Source organism: Leptodactylus fuscus, chromosome 1 (assembly GCF_031893055.1).
Source record: "Leptodactylus fuscus isolate aLepFus1 chromosome 1, aLepFus1.hap2, whole genome shotgun sequence".
Lineage (NCBI taxonomy): Eukaryota > Metazoa > Chordata > Amphibia > Anura > Leptodactylidae > Leptodactylus > Leptodactylus fuscus.
In genome coordinates this window covers 194,739,890-194,760,500 of record NC_134265.1, presented here as the reverse complement: position 1 = coordinate 194,760,500, position 20,611 = coordinate 194,739,890, and the positions used below count along the sequence as shown (strand labels likewise).

The following is a 20,611-nucleotide window of genomic DNA, read 5'->3' as shown; positions in this document are numbered from 1 at the left end:
CTGTTAGAATTTGAGGATAGCCAAATAGAAAGAAAGAAAGAAAGAAAGAAAGAAAGAAAGAAAGAAAGAAAGAAAGAAAGAAAGAAATATAACATTCATGCATTTAAATGTGAAACTGTATATATGTGAGAGAGTGTATTTTTCTGATGCATGGTCAACGAGCTCATAAATTGCATATATTATGATAAAAGGTGAAGTTTTTTAAAATTACATTTTAATGAACAAAAGAAAATAAATTAGGATATGACATATATACAGCTTTGACAGTAGTTTCTCCACCAAATAAACTGAACATGTGTTTGGCAACAGTATAATATATATATATATATATATATATATATATATATATATATATATTATTATATATATTATATTATGGGTCTTTGTTTTCCATCCACCGCTCATTTTTATTATGAACCTAAATAGACTGACAATTTCTGGCCACAGTCAAGGTGAGGATCTTGAATTGCCTTCCACATGACTAACATCTGATATGGTACAAAACGATGCACCATCAACAGTTCTCTATAATAACAAGGATTGAATGAATCCAGTTTGGCAGAAGGTACATGCACCCCCACTGTCCTCATGCCCATATGAGAGGCTGGGACAAGGCCAGCCTTTTCCAGACACATGCCTAGGAAAACATCATCAATAGGGAGCAACTGGATGTCTTGAGATTTATCGCAAATGACATGGGCAGTGTATTTGGACATGAGAATTCCTCCTCCTGCACAATACATTGGGTAAGAGTTAGAAGCAGTAACTTGTACAGGTACATAATATTTGCTTCCAGCATCACGAATAGGTCCAACATTAGCTATTAGCTGGCCTACAAAAAGGTGTTCTTCTGCTTCATGACTAAGCAGGTAGGATATTACATTAAAAGTATTGACAAATACATCATCATCTCCATTAAAAATAAAGTTTGCTCCTGGACAGTACTCATTTAACCACACATGGAAGAGGAGCTGTTTTAGTGTCAGGTTAAAAAATGTGTCATGGAAGTCCCACTGTAGGATATCCCCATATATTTGGCTCTCAATTTGTAGAAGCTGTCGTAAATGCGGGTCCTCATGTTCATTTGTTGAAGTTCCAGAAAGAAAAATCCTTTTCACGTGAGCACCTTCGTAACTGGTTTCCTCCCCCCATGTTTGACGAATGATGGCTCTTCTTTCGTAGTTACCCGGGGAAGATTTTATGGCAAGTAGAAGGTAGACATTTTTGGAAGCTGCCGAACCTCCACATTTATTTGGAGAGTTAAGGATTTGTGGAAAGCTTCTACAATGCCTATACAACAAGAAAGACTGAATATGTGCAGGTAGTTTGGAAAAATCCTCAATACTCTCCATCGATTTGTTCTCCTGGCATACAGGCAGCCACTGAAGTGTTTTTAATTCAGCTGACACAGCAGAAAGGGTCGATAGACTTACAGGCTTATATTTCGGTTTGTCCAAAGTGGATGGTTCATTTCCAAGCTCACTTCCATACAGGATAAACAAAAGTCCAGCAAAACCCACACATAGAAGGATTATGCCCTCTAACTTGGTAAAGGATAGTCTCATGTTGACACTCTAGAAAAAAAAAAATCACATAAACGGATATGACAATATGTCTAAAGCATTGAGAAGCCAATAAGCACAAAATGAAAGCATCCTATATTACCTACAAAGTGTACCTAACCTTTCCACAATAGTAAAATGTGTATTCAGGAGGAATAACAATAATTTTGCCCATTATACTGTATGACTTGTATTCTGCATTTTTTAGCAGTTTTTCTCTCTGCATTCTATCTCTACGATTCAGCTATCTCGGACTTCCGCTATACACTGCAATACACAAGTGTACACATGTATTGCAGTGTATAGTACTGAATCAGCGATCAAAACATCGCTGGCTCAGGTCACCTAGTGGGATATCACTAAACAGTAAAAAATGTAATATGTTGTACCTAGTTTGAATCAGTGTTGTTCCTTCCCTTCCATGGACTGCTGTGTGCTCAAACACCAGTTTACACCCACATGTGGGGTATTTCTGTGCTCGGGAGAAATTGCATGTATTAGTGAATGTATATTGTTTTAATTCCAATGATATACTTAAAGAGTTAACAAACTTCACAAATGCGGTGTTGAATTATTTGACGAAATCAGTTTTGAAATTGGTGTAATTTATCGGAATTTCTAATATATAGACCTTGTGAGAAAATGACAGGCAGAGTGCTGGAGCATATCAGCCTGCAGAGCCTGCACTTCAGGGCAGATCCTGGGAGGAGAGGAACTGGCTGGGTCTGTCCTGACACTGAGAACCTTGTGATACGGTATAGTGTTGTTTTGGTTGGTTCGTGGGGCTGGTAGTAAGCCACACGTACAGTTAGTTTTCTTTCTGTTTAGTTAGCGCTCAGACGAGCAGGATTTTGTTTGACATTATTTTGCCTAAAGTTAAGGCTGTATTTTATTTTGCTCATTTTTGTGCCTGACGTAAATGTTTATTTACTTTGCTGTTTTTCTTAAATAAACCATTTTGCTGCAAGATTTGTGTCTCTGTCTTTGACTGGATGGGTCCGCACCACTGCTTCTACCAAGCTACCTTCCCCACATATGGTGCTTTGGATACGGGAAAATCCAAGTTACACAGTCTTAAAGAGACATACATCTATTTTTTTTCTGCAGGAGAGATTTAAAAGGAGATCGCCAACATGGAGGACTTTGTAAAACAATTTGGGCAAGTAAACCTACAGCAGCAGCAAATGTTGTCACAGCAGCAAAAAGCTCTGAAGAAGCCAAGAGGCGACAGCAGCAAGTGCAAGCATAGTAGCAGGAAATGAACTTGCGGCTTATGGACAAGCTGACACTGCTCAGCCAGGTTTTGGTCAACCACAGGACGGCAGTAGAAAGTACTGGTGTAAGAGAGACCCAGAGTACAGACCACTGCCCAATCTGCAGTTGAGAGTACCCTGCAAAAGATGATATCCACAGACGATGTGGAGGCATATCTTCGGGTCTTTAAGAGAGTTGCCGAGTGAAAGAAGCTGCCAAGAGTTCAATGTAGTAGCACCTTTTCTCACAGGGGAACCTCAGAAGGCCTATTATGACCTCTGTGAACAGGAGACTAAGGACTACTCAAAATTGAGAGGTGAGACCTTGGCATGTCTTGGTGTGAATATACATGTACGTACTGGGAGAGTGCACCATTAGACTTTCTCTGAGAGTCTCCGACCCCGATCCCAGATGCATGATTTGATTTAACTGGTAAAGAAATGGCTTCAGCCTGAGTAATCCACTCCAGCACAGATGGTGGAAAGAGTGGTACTTGACAAATACACCAGGACGTTTCCATCTAAGATTCAGTGCTGGGTTGGACAAGCGGGACCTACAACAGCTGATCAGTTGGTGTGTTTGGTGGAACGATACCGAGCCACCGAGGAGCTACTGCAGGATCTACTATCCACAAGGTGGGTAATACTGCACCTACTACTGTGGGGCTTAGAAAGGTTGTGAGGAGAGAACAGGTAGCTAGGACTAAAGGTGTTAAGCCCAGGTTTCAGAATGTTGACTCATACCACCTCAGGTGTTGGCGGTGCCATGAACTAGGTCACATTACCACACACTGTCCCCTGATAACTGAACCAATGAACTGCAGCAGGTCCAGGCGGGTGTCCCTATTTGCCCAACCCCCTTGTTCGGTAGAAACTGCGATGGAGCCACAGATGTCTACTGTGACTGTAGCAAAGTGTTCTGTACTGACTCTCGTGGACTTTGGAAGCCTGGTAAATCTGGTGTACCATGATTTGGTCAACCCTGCACTGTACAATGGTAAAACTATTGGAGTCTTGTGCATACATGGTGAAACTAGAAAGTATTCTGTTGCAAAGGTCACCATAACAACTACCTCTGGCCCCGTCTCGCACAAAATGGGAGTGGTTAGTCTCTGTTCCATAATGTGATCATAGGGAAGCATTTTTCTTTATTTTGGGATATGTGGAAAAAGCAGAGTTTACCATGTTCTTAAAATGTGAATATTGATGATGTCTTGCCTAAGGTTAACCCTGAACTTTTTGATCCTAAAAGGGAAACACCAGCTGTAGGGATTACCCAAGAAGGAAGTAGTTTTCCCCTGAATGTATTAGCTGGTGATGCTGAAGGTCAGGAGGGAGCTCCCGAGATGGCGGAGCTCAGGGTATCCACGGACAATTTTGGGACTGCTCAAATGCAAGATCCTAATCTGGCTCCTGCCAGCGGAAACGTAAAAGTGATAAACAGTGAACCTCAGTATCCAGGGGCTGATAAGGAGTTCCTATATATGTCAATGAACCAGGACCTACTGTACAGGGTGAAGCAAATACGGGGAGAAATTGTTAAACAATTGGTGGTGCCCCGGCTCTATCAAAGTGTAGTTTTAGATTTGGCGCCTAAGCAAGTGTTAGGAGGACACCTGGGGTACAAAAAGACCAAAGAGTGCATTTTAAAGCATTTCTATTTGCCAGGAATTGATAAGCATTAGAGATGAGCGAACAGTGTTCTATCGAACACACGTTCGATCGGATATCACGCTGTTCGCGGTGTTCGATTCAAATCGAACACCGCATGATAAAGTGAGCGAAAACTCGATTCCCCTCCCACCTTCCCTGGCACTTTTTTGGCTCCAATAACAGCGCAGGGGAGGTGGGACAGGAACTACGACAACAGTGACTCTGAAAAAAAATAGGAAAATGCCATTGGCTGCCGAAAACATGTGACCTCTGATTGATAAGAACAGTGCCGTCCAGCTTCGCGTCATTCTGAGCTTTCACTTGGTCACAGACGGAGGTCTGCAGCCATAGAGTTAGGAATTAGATTCTGGTAGGCAGGGATAGGATAGGAAGGAGAAGAAAACCAACAGCTCTTTTAAGAGCTACATTCCAGTGTCTTGTCAGTGTCCATCACAGTAACGTGGCATTGACAGGCTGTATCTGCGCAACCCATCTTTCCACAGTGTGGATGATCCTGAGTGGGATACACTGAAAGTGTATTCCCATATACCCTATATACCCCCAATCCACATTCCAACAGTGTGCACCCCCACCCCCACCCCTGAAACTAACTTGAATACACTGTGTGTAATCCCCCAACAATAAAATTGGGGCTACATACACCCGTCATTTGTTGCTATTGGCATATAGTGCCAGTTACTGACTGTAAATTCCCCAAATATATTGGGGCCTTCATACCACCCTCAATTTTTGCTATTAGCATATAGTGCCAGTTTCTGACTGTTAATTCCTAAAATACATTTGGTCCTGCATACCACCCTCAATTGTTGCTATTGGCATATAGTGCCAGTTTCTGACTGTGAATTCCCCAAATATATTGTGGCCTTCATACCACCCTCAATTGTTGCTATTAGCATATAGTGCCAGTTTCTGACTGTAAATTCCCCAAATATATTGGGGCCTTCATACCACCCTCAATTCTTGCTATTGGCATATAGTGCCAGTTTCTGATTGTGAATTCCCCAAACATATTGGGACCTTCATACCACCCTCAATTGTTGCTATTGGCATATAGTGCCAGTTTCTGACTGTTAATTCCTAAAATATATTTGGTCCTGCATACCACCCTCAATTGTTGCTATTGGCATATAGTGCCAGTTTCTGAGTGTTAATTCCTAAAATATATTGGGGCCTGCATACCACCCTCAATTGTTGCTATTGGCATATAGTGCCAGTTTCTGACTGTGAATTCCCCAAAAATATTGGGGCCTTCATACCACCCTCAATTCTTGCTATTGGCATATAGTGCCAGTTTCTGACTGTAAATTCCCCAAATATATTGGGGCCTTCATACCACCCTCAATTGTTGCTATTGGCATATAGTGCCAGTTTCTGACTGTAAATTCCCCAAATATATTGGGGCCTTCATACCACCCTCAATTCTTGCTATTGGCATATAGTGCCAGTTTCTGACTGTGAATTCCCCAAACATATTGGGGCCTTCATACCACCCTCAATTGTTGCTATTGTCATATAGTTCCAGTTTCTGAGTGTTAATTCCTAAAATACATTTGGTCCTGCATACCACCCTCAATTGTTGCTATTGGCATATAGTGCCAGTTTCTGAGTGTTAATTCCTAAAATATATTGGGGCCTGCATACCACCCTCAATTGTTGCTATTGGCATATAGTGCCAGTTTCTGACTATGAATTCCCCAAATATATTGGGGCCTTCATACCACCCTCAATTCTTGCTATTGGAATATAGTGCCAGTTTCTGAGTGTTAATTCCTAAAATATATTGGGGCCTGCATACCACCCTCAATTGTTGCTATTGGCATATAGTGCCAGTTTCTGACTGTGAATTCCCCAAACATATTGGGGCCTTCATACCACCCTCAATTCTTGCTATTGGCATATAGTGCCAGTTTCTGACTGTAAATTTCCCAAATATATTGGGGCCTTCATACCACCCTCAATTGTTGCTATTGGCATATAGTGACAGTTTCTGAGTTTTAATTCCTAAAATATATTGGGGCCTGCATCCCCCTTTAATTTGTTGATATTGGCATAAACACCCAGGTTCTGAGTGTTAATTCCACCAAATAAATTGGGGCCTACATATACCCTTAATTTCTTGGTATTGGCATATACACCCAGGTTCTGAGTGTGTTTAAGCAAGGAAAGCATATTGAAATGCGCAAGGCTCCCGGAAGGGGACGTGGACGAGGCCGTGGGCGAGGTCGGGGGAATGCTTCTGGGGAGCAAGTTAGCGGTGAAGCCACAGGGCGCCCCGTGCCCACTCCTGGGGAACAGCAAGCATTGCGCCGCTCCACAGTCCCAGGGTTGCTTGCCACATGAACTAGGCTGCAGGGTACAAACCTTACTAGGCCCGAGAACCAGGAACAGGTCTTGCAATGGCTGTCGGATAATGCTTACAGCACATTGTCCACCAGCCAGTCAGCCTCTACCTCCTCTCCTCCTCCTACCCAACAGTCTTGTCCGCCTTCCTCCCAAAATTCCCAGAACAATAACCCCAACTTTCCCAGCTCCCCGGAGCTGTTCTCCGGTCCTTTCACTGTCCCTCAACTGCCCCTCCATTTAGCGATTCCACAGAGCTACCAGACGAGTATCTGTGTCCAGATGCTCAAACACTGGAGCCTCCTCCATCTCCGGTCGACAACGATGAGACACAGTTGCCGTCAGGGCAGCCAGTTGCCATGAGCATTTGCAGGAGGAGGAGGTGAGGCAGGAGTTGGAAGAGGAGGTGGTGGACGACGAGGACACTGACCCGACCTGGACAGGGGGGATGTCAAGCGGGGAAAGTAGTGTCGATGTTGAGGCAGGTGCAGCACCAAAAAGGGTAGCTAGAGGCAGAGGTCAGCTGCTTCGGCGAAGCCAGGCCACACCCGGAATCTCCCAAGATGTTCCCTTTTGTACCCAGCCCAGAAAAACTTCCACCTCGAGGGCACGTTTCTCGAAGGTGTGGAGTTTTTTCAAGGAATGCGCCGAGGACAGATATAGTGTTGTTTGCACAATTTGCCTCTCGAAATTGAGTAGGGGCTCTGAGAAGAGCAACCTGTCCACTACTTCAATGCGCCGTCATTTGGAATCCAAGCACTGGAATCAGTGGCAGAGAGCAACGGCAGGACAAACGTCGCCCGCCGTTGACGCCACTGCCTGTCCCACTGCTCAAAGTGCTGGCAATGCACTCCAGAGGACAAGCCAGGACACCACATCATCTGGCTCCGCCAATTTGTTGACTTCTCCTTCATCCTCCCCTGTTCCTGTCTTATCTCCTTCTCCTGCACCATCTCAAGCACCATCAGGTGCTTCTTTCCACCAACCCACCATTTCTCAGACATTGGAGCGCCGGCAGAAATGCACCGCTAACCACCCACACGCGCAAGCCTTGAATGCCAACATCGCTAAACTGCTGGCCCAAGAGATGTTGGCATTCCGGCTTGTTGAAACTCCGGCCTTCCTGGACCTGATGGCAAGTGCGGCACCTCGCTATGCTGTCCCTAGCCGTCACTACTTCTCCCGGTGTGCTGTCCCCGCCTTGCACCAGCACGTGTCACTCAACATCAGGCGGGCCCTTAGTTCCGCGCTTTGCACAAAGATCCACTTGACCACCGACGCATGGACAAGTGCATGCGGACAGGGACGCTACATTTCACTGACGGCACACTGGGTGAATGTAGTTGAGGCTGGGACGACTTCCCAAACTGGCCCGATGTACCTCGTCTCCCCGCCTAACATTCCTGGCAGGGACAAGGGAACAACACCCTCCTCCTCCACCACCTCCTCCTCTTCCGCTGCTGTTAGATTGACCCCAGCTACGAGTTGGAAACGTTGCAGCACTGGAGTTTGTAGACGTCAGCAGGCCATGCTGAAGCTGATCAGCTTAGGGGACAGACAGCACACTGCCTCCGAGGTGAGGGATGCCCTCCTCGATGAGACAGCAATATGGTTTGAGCCGCAGCACCTGGGCCCAGGCATGGTCGTTTGTGATAACGGCCGGAACCTGGTAGCAGCTCTGGACTCCAACATGTTCAATGCCTGGCCCACATCTTTAACCTAGTGGTGCAACGTTTTTTAAAGAGCTACCCAAATGTTCCGGAGCTACTGGTGAAAGTGCGGCGCATGTGCGCCCACTTTCGCAAGTCGGCAGTAGCCGCTGCTAGCTTAAAAACACTCCAGCAACGCCTGCATGTGCCACAACACTGGCTTTTGTACCCACACGCTGGAACTCAACTTATCAGATGTTGAACAGTCCCAGAAAAAATAGTGATTCAGCATCCAGGCTAGTATAAACTTAAAAGAATTTTTTACTTTAATTAAACCATTAAAATTCCAAAAATAACAAGAAACCAGTGAAAAATAGAAAAACGACACAGCACTTACATGAAGACGCCTTTGGCGGCTAAAGTTTTTTTTCGTGTAACCATTGTCCTATGTAACCCAAGTAACGTCTTCATGTAAGTGCTGTGTCGTTTTTCTATTTTTCACTGGTTTCTTGTTATTTTTGGAATTTTAATGGTTTAATTAAAGTAAAAAATTCTTTTAAGTTTATACTAGCCTGGATGCTGAATCACTATTTTTTCTGGGACTGTCTAACAATACCTGTACCGGCAGGGTTATAGTTTTTCGTGCATCAGTACTAGCATATTGAAAATATTCATTTTACACAATGGGACCACATAAAACACCAGGGCTGTGACATACAATTTTTCCAGTTATCAAATGTTGAGTAGAGTGGTTGAGCAGCAGAGACCTTTGATGGAATACCAGCTACAAAACCCTAGGGTGCCACAAAGTCAGCTGCCTCAGTTTCTCAGCCATGAGTGGCCATGGATGAGAGACCTTTGTGACATACTAAGGGTGTTTGAGGAGTCCACAAAAAGGGTGAGCTCTGAAGATGCAATGGTGAGCCTTACAATCCCGCTCTTGTGTGTGCTGAGAGAATCCCTCATTGACATCAGGGATAACTCAGATCACACAGAGGAGTCAGGGATAGCATCAGATCCATCACAGCTGGAGAGTAGGTCCACACATCTGTCCGCTTCACCGCGTTTAATGGAGGAAGACCTGTTCGATGATGTGATGGTGATACAGGAGACTTCCGGGCAACTTCGAATCATCCCATTGTTGCAGCGCAGATGGATAGAAAGGGAGGATGAGGAGGAAATGGAGATTGAACTTTCCGTTTGGGCCAGAGGAGTCATGCCAAGTAACACTGTGGCAGACATTGCTGAGTTCATGTTGGGGTGATTTACAACTGACAAGCGTATTGTCAAAATAATGGAGGACAACCAGTACTGGATCTTTGCTATCCTTGACCCCCGGTATAAAAAAAAATCTCATCTTTTATTCCGGTAGAAGGTAGGGCCAATCGCATCAATGCTTGCCACAAGCAATTGGTGCAGAATATGATGGAGATGTTTCCAGCATGTGACGTTGGCGGCAGAGAGGGCAGTTCCTCCACTAGGCGACCAAGTGCTCCCCAGTCCACACAAACAAGGGGCACACTGTCTAAGGTCTGGGACACCTTGATGGCACCCCCTCGCCAAAGTACCGCCACTGAGGGTCCTAGTGTCACCAGGCGTGAGAAGTATAGGCGCATGTTGCGGGAATACCTTTCCGACCACAGCCCTGTCCTCTCCAATCCCTCTGCGCCCTACACGTATTGGGTGTCGAAGTTGGACCTGTGGCTTGAACTTGCCCTATATGCCTTGGAGGTGCTGTCCTGTCCTGCCGCCAGCGTCCTATCTAAGAGGGTGTTCAGTGCAGCCGGTGGCATCATCACTGACAAGCGCAGCCGGCTGTCAGCTGAGAGTGCCGACCGGCTCACTTTGATAAAAATGAACCACCACTGGATAAAGCCTTAATTTTCGTGCCCATCTGTGTAAAGCACCCCAACATGAAAGTCGATGTCTGTGCTCAACCTCTCCAATTCCTCCGCATCCTCATACTCATCCACCATAAGCGTTGCACAATTCTGCTCCTACTAGGCTCCCTCCACCCTGATTTCCCACAACTCTGCTGGTTAGAGACTCCCTCCACCCTGATTTCCCAAAACTCTGCTGGTTATAGGCTCCCTCCACCCTGATTTCCCAAAACTCTGCTGGTTAGAGGCTCCCTCCACCATGAATTTCCCAAAACACTGCTGGTTAGAGGCTCCCTCCACCATGAATTTCCCAAAACTCTGCTGGTTAGAGGCTCCCTCCACCATGAATTTCCCAAAACTCTGCTGGTTAGAGGCTCCCTCCATCCTGATTTCCCACAACTCTGCTGGTTAGAGGTCCTCCACCATGAATTTCCCAAAACTCTGCTGGTTAGAGGCTCCCTCCACCATGAATTTCCCAAAACTCTGCTGGATAGAGGCTCCCTCCATCCTGATTTCCCACAACTCTGCTGGTTAGAGGCTCCCTCCATCCTGATTTCCCACAACTCTGCTGGTTAGAGGCTCCCTCCACCATGAATTTCACACAACTCTGCTGGTTAGAGGCTCCCTCCACCATGAATTTCCTACAACTCTGCTGGTTAGAGGCTCCCTCCACCATGAATTTACCAAAACTCTGCTGGTTAGAGGCTCCCTCCACCATGAATTTACCAAAACTCTGCTGGTTAGAGGCTCCCTCCACCATGAATTTACCAAAACTCTGCTGGTTGGAGGCTACCTTCACCATGAATTTCACAAAACTCTGCTGGTTAGAGGCTCAATCCACCCTGATTTTCAAAAACAATGCAGGTGCCAACCTCAACTCACTACAAGGGCCAAATACACTGCTGTTGCAAGGCTCTCCTTACTCCAAGTACCCAATACAATGCTGGTGACAGGCTTTCCTCACTCCAAGGGCCAAATACACATGTTTCAAGGTGTTTTTCCACTGTCTGAGAGGTGGTATTGAGTGTGTAAAATGTGTAGTTGTTAGGCTGTGGTAGTGGGGTAATAGAGGGTCTTGGGTGTGTTAGATGCCCCCAGACATGCTTCCCCTGCTGTCCCAGTTGTATTTCAGAGGTGTTGGCATCATTTCCTATGGTGTCATAGTGGACTTGGTGACCCTCCTGAGACGGATTTGGGTTTCCCCCTTAACGAGTATATGTTCCCCATAGACTATAATGGGGTTCGAAACCCGTTCGAACAGTCGAACAGTGAGCGGCTGTTTGAATCGGATTTCGAACCTCAAACATTTTAGTGTTCGCTCATCTCTAATAAGCATATCTGAAAATATTCTATCTCCTGCCAAGAGTGTCAACTAACCACTTCTGTGTCACACTTCAGGAGTCTTTTGGTACCCCTACCTATTATAGAAGTACCATGTGAAAGAGTGGCCATGGATTTGGTAAGTCCTGTTGTAAAGTTAGGGGGCATCAGAATATACTATTGGTGTTAGATTATGCTACACGATACCCTGAGGCTGCACCCTTGAGACATACTTCGGCTAAGTTAATTGCCAAGGAGCTCTTTTATATGTTCTCTCAGACAGGTATACCCAAGGAGATCCTGACTGACCAAGGGACTCCTTTTATGTCCAAGGTAATGAAAATTAAACACCTGCGAACCTCTATATATCACCCCCAAACAGATGGCCTTGTGGAGAGGTTCAATAAAACCCTTAAGGGCATGCTAAAGACGGTGGTTAACAAGGACAGCAAAGATTGGGATTGCCTACTGCACTACTTAATGTTTGCAGTCTGGGAGGTACCACTGTCCTCCACAGGTTTCCCCATTTGAGTTGGTGTATGCTAGACACCCACGTGGTCTCCTAGACATAACCAAGGAAACCTGACTACGTATATTGCTTGAAGTACTCCAATAACTATTGTTCAGTTGTCAATTCTGACTTGTGCTACCTACAGCCTAGGATAGCATTAGCTATGGAATACATTGAGATAGATTTGTATGCAATTTCACAATTACAGCAAACAAAAGCGGGTTCACGAGTGCACAAACTTATCTAGTCCTGTATGACATCAGCATTCTAAGATCCACATACCACTATCTATTGGCTGAAATTTTCAGATGTTGTCATTACATGATTTGTAAGTCACTGCACAGATGAAATTGTTTGTTCTGTATTTCATGGTCTAACATGTGGCGGTGCCCATTTTCTCGTAGCACGGCCATTTTTGTTCTCCCAACGTGAAATGACATTTTTTCAATTTGGCGTATACAAGACAAACCCAGTTAGTTACGGACCGATTCACCCATATCTACTCCTGACTTGTATCTCCAACAGAAGGCTGAAATAGTATCCCAACATATATGGACACGGTGGGATAAACTCCCTACTCAATCTCCGAAAGCTAGCATTACTCGAATCATTATTCCTTTTTCCAAAATCCTGACATCTCAAGCAGATCAGCGCTGACATTCCACACCAAATTCCTCACTATTTTCTTCCGTGTGAATTCACCCTTAAAATCCACGGAGAGAAAAGTCCTGCAAGGTGGACCCCATTATAGTCTATGGGGTCTGTGGGTTTTCGTATGTAACCACTTTTTAAGTGGACAGGGTCTCTGTCTTCTGGGTCCTCATGCGGACCCGAGGGACAGAAACCCGAGCGTTAGTGTAAACCTAGCATTAGACAGATTCGAAATATACATAAATTTGGTATATTCAACAAAATGATCCAATATACTACACAGATTAACCGGTTAAGGACCGCCGTACGTAAATTTACGGCCTGCGGTCCAGGTACCTAAAGACCGGACTATTGTAAAAATACGTCCTGTCTTTAGGTACCTATTTCGCGGGGGGAGGGGTGCGGGGAGGACGGGGGTTAGGTGTTACTAACACCTAACCCCTTCCTCAATAACGTCCAGTCGGAACTGAGTCCGACTGGACGTTTTAACCCTTTCGATCGCGCCGTGAAACATCACGGCGCGATCGAAAGGCATCCGCCGACAATTGAAGCTGATCGGCACCCCCCGCGGCGAGATCGGAGGGTGCCGATAGCAGTAAAAGGTAGTCTGGGGTCTGGCCAGTGACCCCAGACTGCCCGGAGCCCCCACATACCTGGTGATCCTGCCAGGACCTTCTGATGTCAGGCTGTGCGTCTACACAGCCTGACATCCTGCTACGGAATGCCATGTGGGACACCTGCAGGCTGTGTCTCACATGGCATTCTATATCAGCAAAGTATTGCTGATTGAAGTGTCCTAAATGGACACATGAAAAAGTAAAAAAAAATGTAAAAAAAATAAAATGAAGTGTATGAAAAAAATTAATAAAGTTATAAAGCCCAAAAATCCCTTTTTCTCAATAGAAAATGAATTATATAAAAAAAGAACTAAAAAGTAATAAAAACAATGCATATTTGGTATTGTCGCGTCCGTAACAATCTGTACAATAAAACTGAAATAATATTTAATGTACACGGCGAACGCCGGAAAAAAAAAAACGGAAAAAACTCGCCGGAAGTAATGATTTTTCGCCATCTCACCATACAAAATATGCTATAAAAAGTGATCAAAAAGTCATATGCATCCGACAACAGTACCAATAAAAAGCGCAGGTTGTCCCGCAAAAAATAAGCCCTCAACCAACTCTGTCAACCGAAAAATAAAAATGTTACGCCTCTTAGAAGATGCGATGCAAAAAACATTGATTTATGTCCCCAAATGTGTTTTTCCTCTGCAGAACTAGTAACACATAAAAAAATACTATAAATGAGGTATCGCCGTAACCGTACCGACCCGCAGAATAAAGGGAACATGTTACTTATACTGTACGCTGCATGGCGCAAAATTAAAAAAGTAAAACTCAATGCCAGGATTGATTTTTTTTTTTTAAATCCAGCAAAAAAGGGTTAATAAAATGTATTCAATAAGATGTAGACACCCAAAAATGGTGTCATTACGAAATGCATCTCATCCCGCAAAGAATAAGCCCTTATATGGCCGCGTCACCAGAAACATAAAGAAAATATAGCATCTCACAATGTGAAGACAAAAACCCTCAAAAATCGCCAAATTATTAGAACACAACTGGGTGCGTCATGTAGGGAATATATAAGCTGTGTGAGCGGATATCAGGGGACACCCCAGATTTACAGCTTATGAGGGAACAGACACCAGAAGTGACCCCTAAAGTGACCCCCAGAGTGACTCCCCCAATCATAGGAGCTACGGGGACATAGTAGGGAATTTGGTGTTTGCAATGTCCTCCGCACAGCTTATACATTCCCTCTTCGCCATCCGCTGTGCAGTCACGTCCGGGATACTAATACTCACTACACCCCCTGATAAATTCTTTGAGGGGTGCAGTTCTCAAAATGGGGTCACTCCTGGTACCCCATGGAATCCACTTTTCTGGTACCTTACAGGCTCTACAAACATGACATGGCGTCCAGATACCAAACATCTGAATCTGTACTCCAAAAGCCGCATAGCGCTCCTTCCCTTCTGCACCCTGCTGTACGTCCAAACTGCAGTTTATGACACATGTATGACACATGTATGACACTGGTGTACCCCCGGATAACGGACATAATGTCATATGTGGGTATAAACTGATACTAGGGCACAGCCGGACACAGAAGGGAAGAAGGGTCATTTGGTTTTTGGAGCACAGACGGTTTGGTTTTTGGATGCCATGACACTTTTGTAGAGCTGAAACGCCAGTAATTTGGAATCCCCTGATAAATTACCTTATTTTGGAAACTACACCCCTGAAGGATTTATCCAGGGGTACAGACAGCATTTTTAACCCCCAAGTGTTGCTATAACTTTATATGTATAACTATAACTGTAGTGGATTGTGAGAGGTGAAAATGACCATTTTTCCAGGAATACGTCCTTTCAGTGCGTAATATGTTGTGCCCACCTTGTATCAGAGATGAACGCTCTAAAAGCTGTTGTGCCTGGGATACCCGTTTAACAGTTTTTGGAGTGTCTCTGCTGACATAAGTCGGGCACAACATGTTGCACACTGAAATGGCAAATCTGTAAAATTTTCATTTTTAACTTCTCTATCAGTTGCGATTTCATTTCTGGAAACTAAATAAATGCAACACTCAAGGGTTAAAAATTCTCGCTACACCACTTGATAAATCCCATCAGTGGGGTAGTGTCCAAAATAGGGTGACATGTCTGCGGATTCCACTTTATTGGCAATTCAGGGGCTTTGCAAAAGTGGCAAAAAAATCCAAACTGTGCTCCAAAAACCAAAATAGCGCTCCTTCCCTTCTGTCCCCGGTTGTGCCCAAACAGCCGATTCTACCCACATATGGCATTAAGTACGTTATCCGGGGTACACCAGTGTCATACATGTGGGCATACACTGCTATTTGGGTACCCAGCAGGGTGCAGATGTGAAGGAGCAATATGTGCTTTTGGAGTGCAGATTTAGATTCTTCGTTTTTGGACACCACGTCACATTTGCAGAGACCCTAAAATTGCCCCTACAAAATGGGGTCACTTCTTGGTGAATTCCAGTTTACTGGAACCTCCAGGGCTCTGCAAAAACATCATGGCGCCCAGAGGGTCCCTCTAAATCTGTATCCCAAAAGCTAAAACGCACAGTGGTCCTTCCCTTCTGAGCCCTGCTGTGTGCCCAAGCAGCAGTTTACACCCACATATATAATTTTTTGACCCCCGGGATGGCCCACTTAATAGTTTTAGGAGTGCAGGTCTCTGACAACACAAAGTGGGTGCAACGTATTGGGCACCGAAATGGCATATTTTTAAAAATTTCAATTTTCATTTTGTACATTAATTTTTGGGAAGCATTTTAGGCTCAAAATGATAATACCCCTTGATACATTCCTTGACAGGTGTAGTTTCTAAAATGGGGTCACTTTTGAGGGGTTTCCATTGTATTGATACTTTAGGGGCTCTGCAAATGCGACATGGCACCTGAAAACTATTCCAGCAACATCTGCCCTCCAAAATCCAAATAGCGCTCTTTCCATTCTGAGCCCCAGCATGTACCCATACAGCAGATTTTGGCCACATATGGGGTATTGCCGTGTTCAGAAGAAATTGTGTAACAAACTGTGTGGGGCTTTTAATTCTTAAACTATTTGCAAAATTAAAACTATGGCGCTAAATGGACGATTTATTGGGAAAAAAAGTAATTTTTCATTTTCACGTCCCAATGTTAATAAAATCTGTGAAACACCTGTGAGGCCAAAATACTCACTCTACCCCTAGACAAATTCTATGAGGGGTGTAGTTTCCAAAATGGGGTCACTTATAGGGGGTTTCCACTGTATTGGTACTTTAGGGGCTCTGCAAATGCGACATGGGACCTGAAAAATATTCCAGCAAAATCTGCCCTCCAAAAGCCAAATAGCCCTCTTTCCATTCTGAGCCCCGCCATGTTCCCATACAGCAGATTATGACCACATATGGGGCATTTCTGTGTTCAGCAGAATTTGTGTAACGAACTTTATGGAGCTTTTTCTCCTTTATCCTCTTGTGAAAATTAAAAATTTGGGGCTAAATTGACAGTTTGTTGGAAAAAAAGTAATTTTTCATTTTCATGGCCCAATGTTAATAAAATCTGTGAAACAGCTGTAGGGTCAAAATGCTCACTCTACCCTTTAATATGTTCTGTGGGGGGTATAGTTTCCCAAATGGGGTCACTTTTAGGGGGTTTCCACTGTATTGGTACTCTAGGGGCTCTGCTAATGCGACATGGCACCTAAAATTATTCCAGCAAAATCTGCCATCCAAAAGCCAAATAGCGCTCCTTCCATTCTGAGCCCCGCCATGTTCCCATACAGCAGATTATAGCCACATATGGGGTATTGCCGTGTTCAGGAGAAATTGTTTAACAAACTGTGGGGGGCTTTTACTCCTTTAACCCCTTGTGAAAATGAAAACTTTGGAGATAAAGTGACATTTTAGTAATTTTTCATTTACACATCCCAATGTTAGTAAAATCTGTGAAACAACTGTAGGGTCTAAATGCTGACTATACCCCTTGATGAATTCTGTGAGGGGTGTGGATTCTAAAATGGGGTCACTTTTGGGGGGTTTCCATTGTTTTGGTACTCTAGGGTCTCTGCAAATAAGGCATGGCGCTGAAAATTATTCCAGCAAAATCTGCTGTTCAAACACCCAGTGTCGCTCCTTCCCTTCCATGCACTGCCGTGTGCCCAAAAATCAGTTTACACCCACATGTGGGGTATTTCTGTGCACGGGAGAAATTGCACAATAAACTGTCAGATGCATTTTCTCCTTCAACCCTTTGTGAATGTGTTAATTGTGGGTCTAAATGAATGTATTAGTGAAAAAAAATGAAATGTCTAAATTTCACTGCCATATTATTTTTATTCTTATGAAATGCTTAAAGGGTTAACAAACATCCCAAATGCTGTTTTGAATAATTTGAGGGGTGCAGTTTTGAAAATGGGGTAATTTATGGGGGTTTCTATTATACAGGCCTTTATAATTACTTTCAGAACTGAAGTGGTCCCTAAAAAATTGGTTTGGAGAATTTTCTTGTAAATCTGGAAAATTGCTGTTACACTTGTAAGCCTTATGACGTCCAAAATAAATTAAAAGACAATCAAAAGATGATGCCAATATAAAGCAGAGATATGGGAGATAATATTTATTCATGTATTTGGATGGTATGACTATCCGCCTGAAAAGCAGAGAATTTCACATTTTGAAAATTGCAATTTTTTTCAAATTTCCATCAAATTTCCTAGTTTTTTTTATAAATAAATGCAAAAATATTGATTAGTGTTTACCACTAACATGAAGTATAACGTGTTACGAGAAAACCATCTCAAATTCATTTGTGTAAGTTAAAGCGTCTCAAAGTTATTGCCATTTAAAGTGACACATGTCAGTTTTGAAAAAAGAGGCCTGGTCTTTAACATACTTTTGGGCCTGGTCGTTAACCGGTTAAATAGGTCCAAGTATAGGCACTGGTAAAAAGGAATGGAAATGAACCAAATGAGCATTTATAGGAAAGTGTTTGAACATACAAGCAAATAATGTGGAGGGGGGGAATTCATTAATAGTGAATGCCAGTGTTTTGGCATACAAAAGTTACAACTTACAAGTGGGAATTTTGGGCTGGCCACATTTCACAAAGTTGGAAGGAGTGGTTGGGGCCATTACCCACACCACATTCATTCTCAATTACCCCTTTTTTGTGGCGTAAATGATAATGAATAAGCTGGCACAGATTTTAATTGAGATGCAGGTACTCCCAGAGTATATGCCTAATTCACAATGAATTAAGCATATCCTCTACTGGCGAGGGGACATCAAGACTTATGTACAACACACCGAGTCTTCATAATTTGCTCTTTGGTTCTATTTTCAGGATGCATAATTTAGTCATAACCATAAAGAAGGATTGAATAAAGAAAGAATTCAAGTAGCTTCATATTTACTTTATCTTTTATAATCCAAACCTGATTTTGGCTTTAAAAACTGCATTAAAAAACTGAGTGTAGAAAGACGCCCTCATGCAGCACACTGCCCCATGTAATAATAGAACTGCAAAGGAAAAACAGTTTGCAGTTGTGATTACTTCACCCCCATGCAATGTGTCTCATCCCATGTAAAAGTTCATGCAAAGAAGAACCAACATGTAATATCCTAGCAACATTCCTGTCCTGATACATTCACAGTAGAGGTGCGCAATATCTGTATAAAAAAAGGCTCAGTCATTTACATATGGCTACAGATTTAGAACATGCAAGTTGATTCACAATAAAAACGTATATATATATATATATATATATATATATATATATATATATATATATATATATAAATTTTTGGGGGAGTTAATAACTGAATTCTATTTTAATACTACATAATAATTTATTGTTTTGCTTTAGAGAATATATGTTCTTATCTACCTTTGCTTATAGACTGGAACACAATCAATGCTATTCTGATAAATGGGTATGCACATACAACTATTCGCCAGTCCCTGTGAATGACCTTTGAGGAAGAACAACCACTGTGGCAATGTAACTATGCTGCTAAGCTTGCACTTTTTACTGTTTTAGTCTATTGGATTTCATTGATGTAGTGACTAAAAAGAGCAAAAAACAACTCACAGACAAAAAGTGATACTACAAAAAAAAATAACTGTAGAATGTAGTAATGCCCCAGAAGCCGTGGAGTGTCTTTTATTATTTGGACATAGGGTGGTGAGCAATCTATGCACTTCTACTCTTTACCACGTTTGTTTAACTTAATCAGTATTTAAACAATCTGTACACGTACAAACATAAAACACAGCACAATAAATGCAATAAAAGCACACCCTTGTTAGTGCGCTTTCAGGTTAGCTGCTGCTGCTCACTGGAGTAGTATAGAACCTTACTTACATTTTACTGTTATCCAATAGAGGAAACGCTGAGAATGTCTGTGTCCCAGGACAGCTATAGCCCAACCTGACTGGTTTTATGTTTAGCACGTTGACAAGCAAAAGGAATGGTTAAATCAGAACACCTTCTATAGGAGGAGCTTTGTACTACTTGAAAAACTGGTTGGTTTGTGTCCATCCTGGACCGCTGAAATTTGTAATATAAATAAATAGATAAAAATATATATCAATTTTTTCAATTGTAATTTTTCCAAAGAAAAAAAAAAGAAAAAACTAGCAATCAGAGATGAGACAAAATGAAAGACAAATAGCACTCATGGCACAAAATAAGCAAATAGGGTGAGGGAGAAAGTGCAAATACGCCCTTTGTAAAACAAGGAAACACCAGGAAAGAAAATAAAATATGAAAGTCAATATTAAAGAGAAAAAGAAAAAAAGAGGGGGACACAAGATAAGAAACTAAGGGAAGGAAGGGAGATGGAAAGGATGCACCATCAGCGATAAACTCAGGGAAAATCCCATGCTAGCGGTTGAAGGTCAGAGAGTACCAAGAATATGTCCAAGGCTCTCGACACAGCCTGGTTTCGGTCCTCCTAATCATTTAGAAGAGCGGTCAGATGCTCCAAGGTTGTGAGATCACATGTGTTATTACCATTGTTACGAACTTTAGGTAAGATATAGTAAATGATGTGTAGAAAACCTGTTCAAAAATATATATGGCTTTCTTAAGGGCCACTAGAACCAGAAAGGTGGGAGCAGGGGCATGACTTAAGGGGCTAAATGAGGTAATTCAGACCTAGGGACCTTAGAAGGCCCATGTGGAGAAT

At 43.2% G+C, this 20,611-nt stretch overlaps 1 pseudogene; it reads right to left on the bottom strand.

Annotated features, from left to right (window-relative positions):
- Positions 1-410: 410 nt before the first annotated feature.
- LOC142213278 (N-acetyllactosaminide beta-1,3-N-acetylglucosaminyltransferase 3 pseudogene) lies at positions 411-19,829 on the bottom strand (annotated as a pseudogene).
- Between the last annotated feature and the right edge of the window lie 782 nt (positions 19,830-20,611).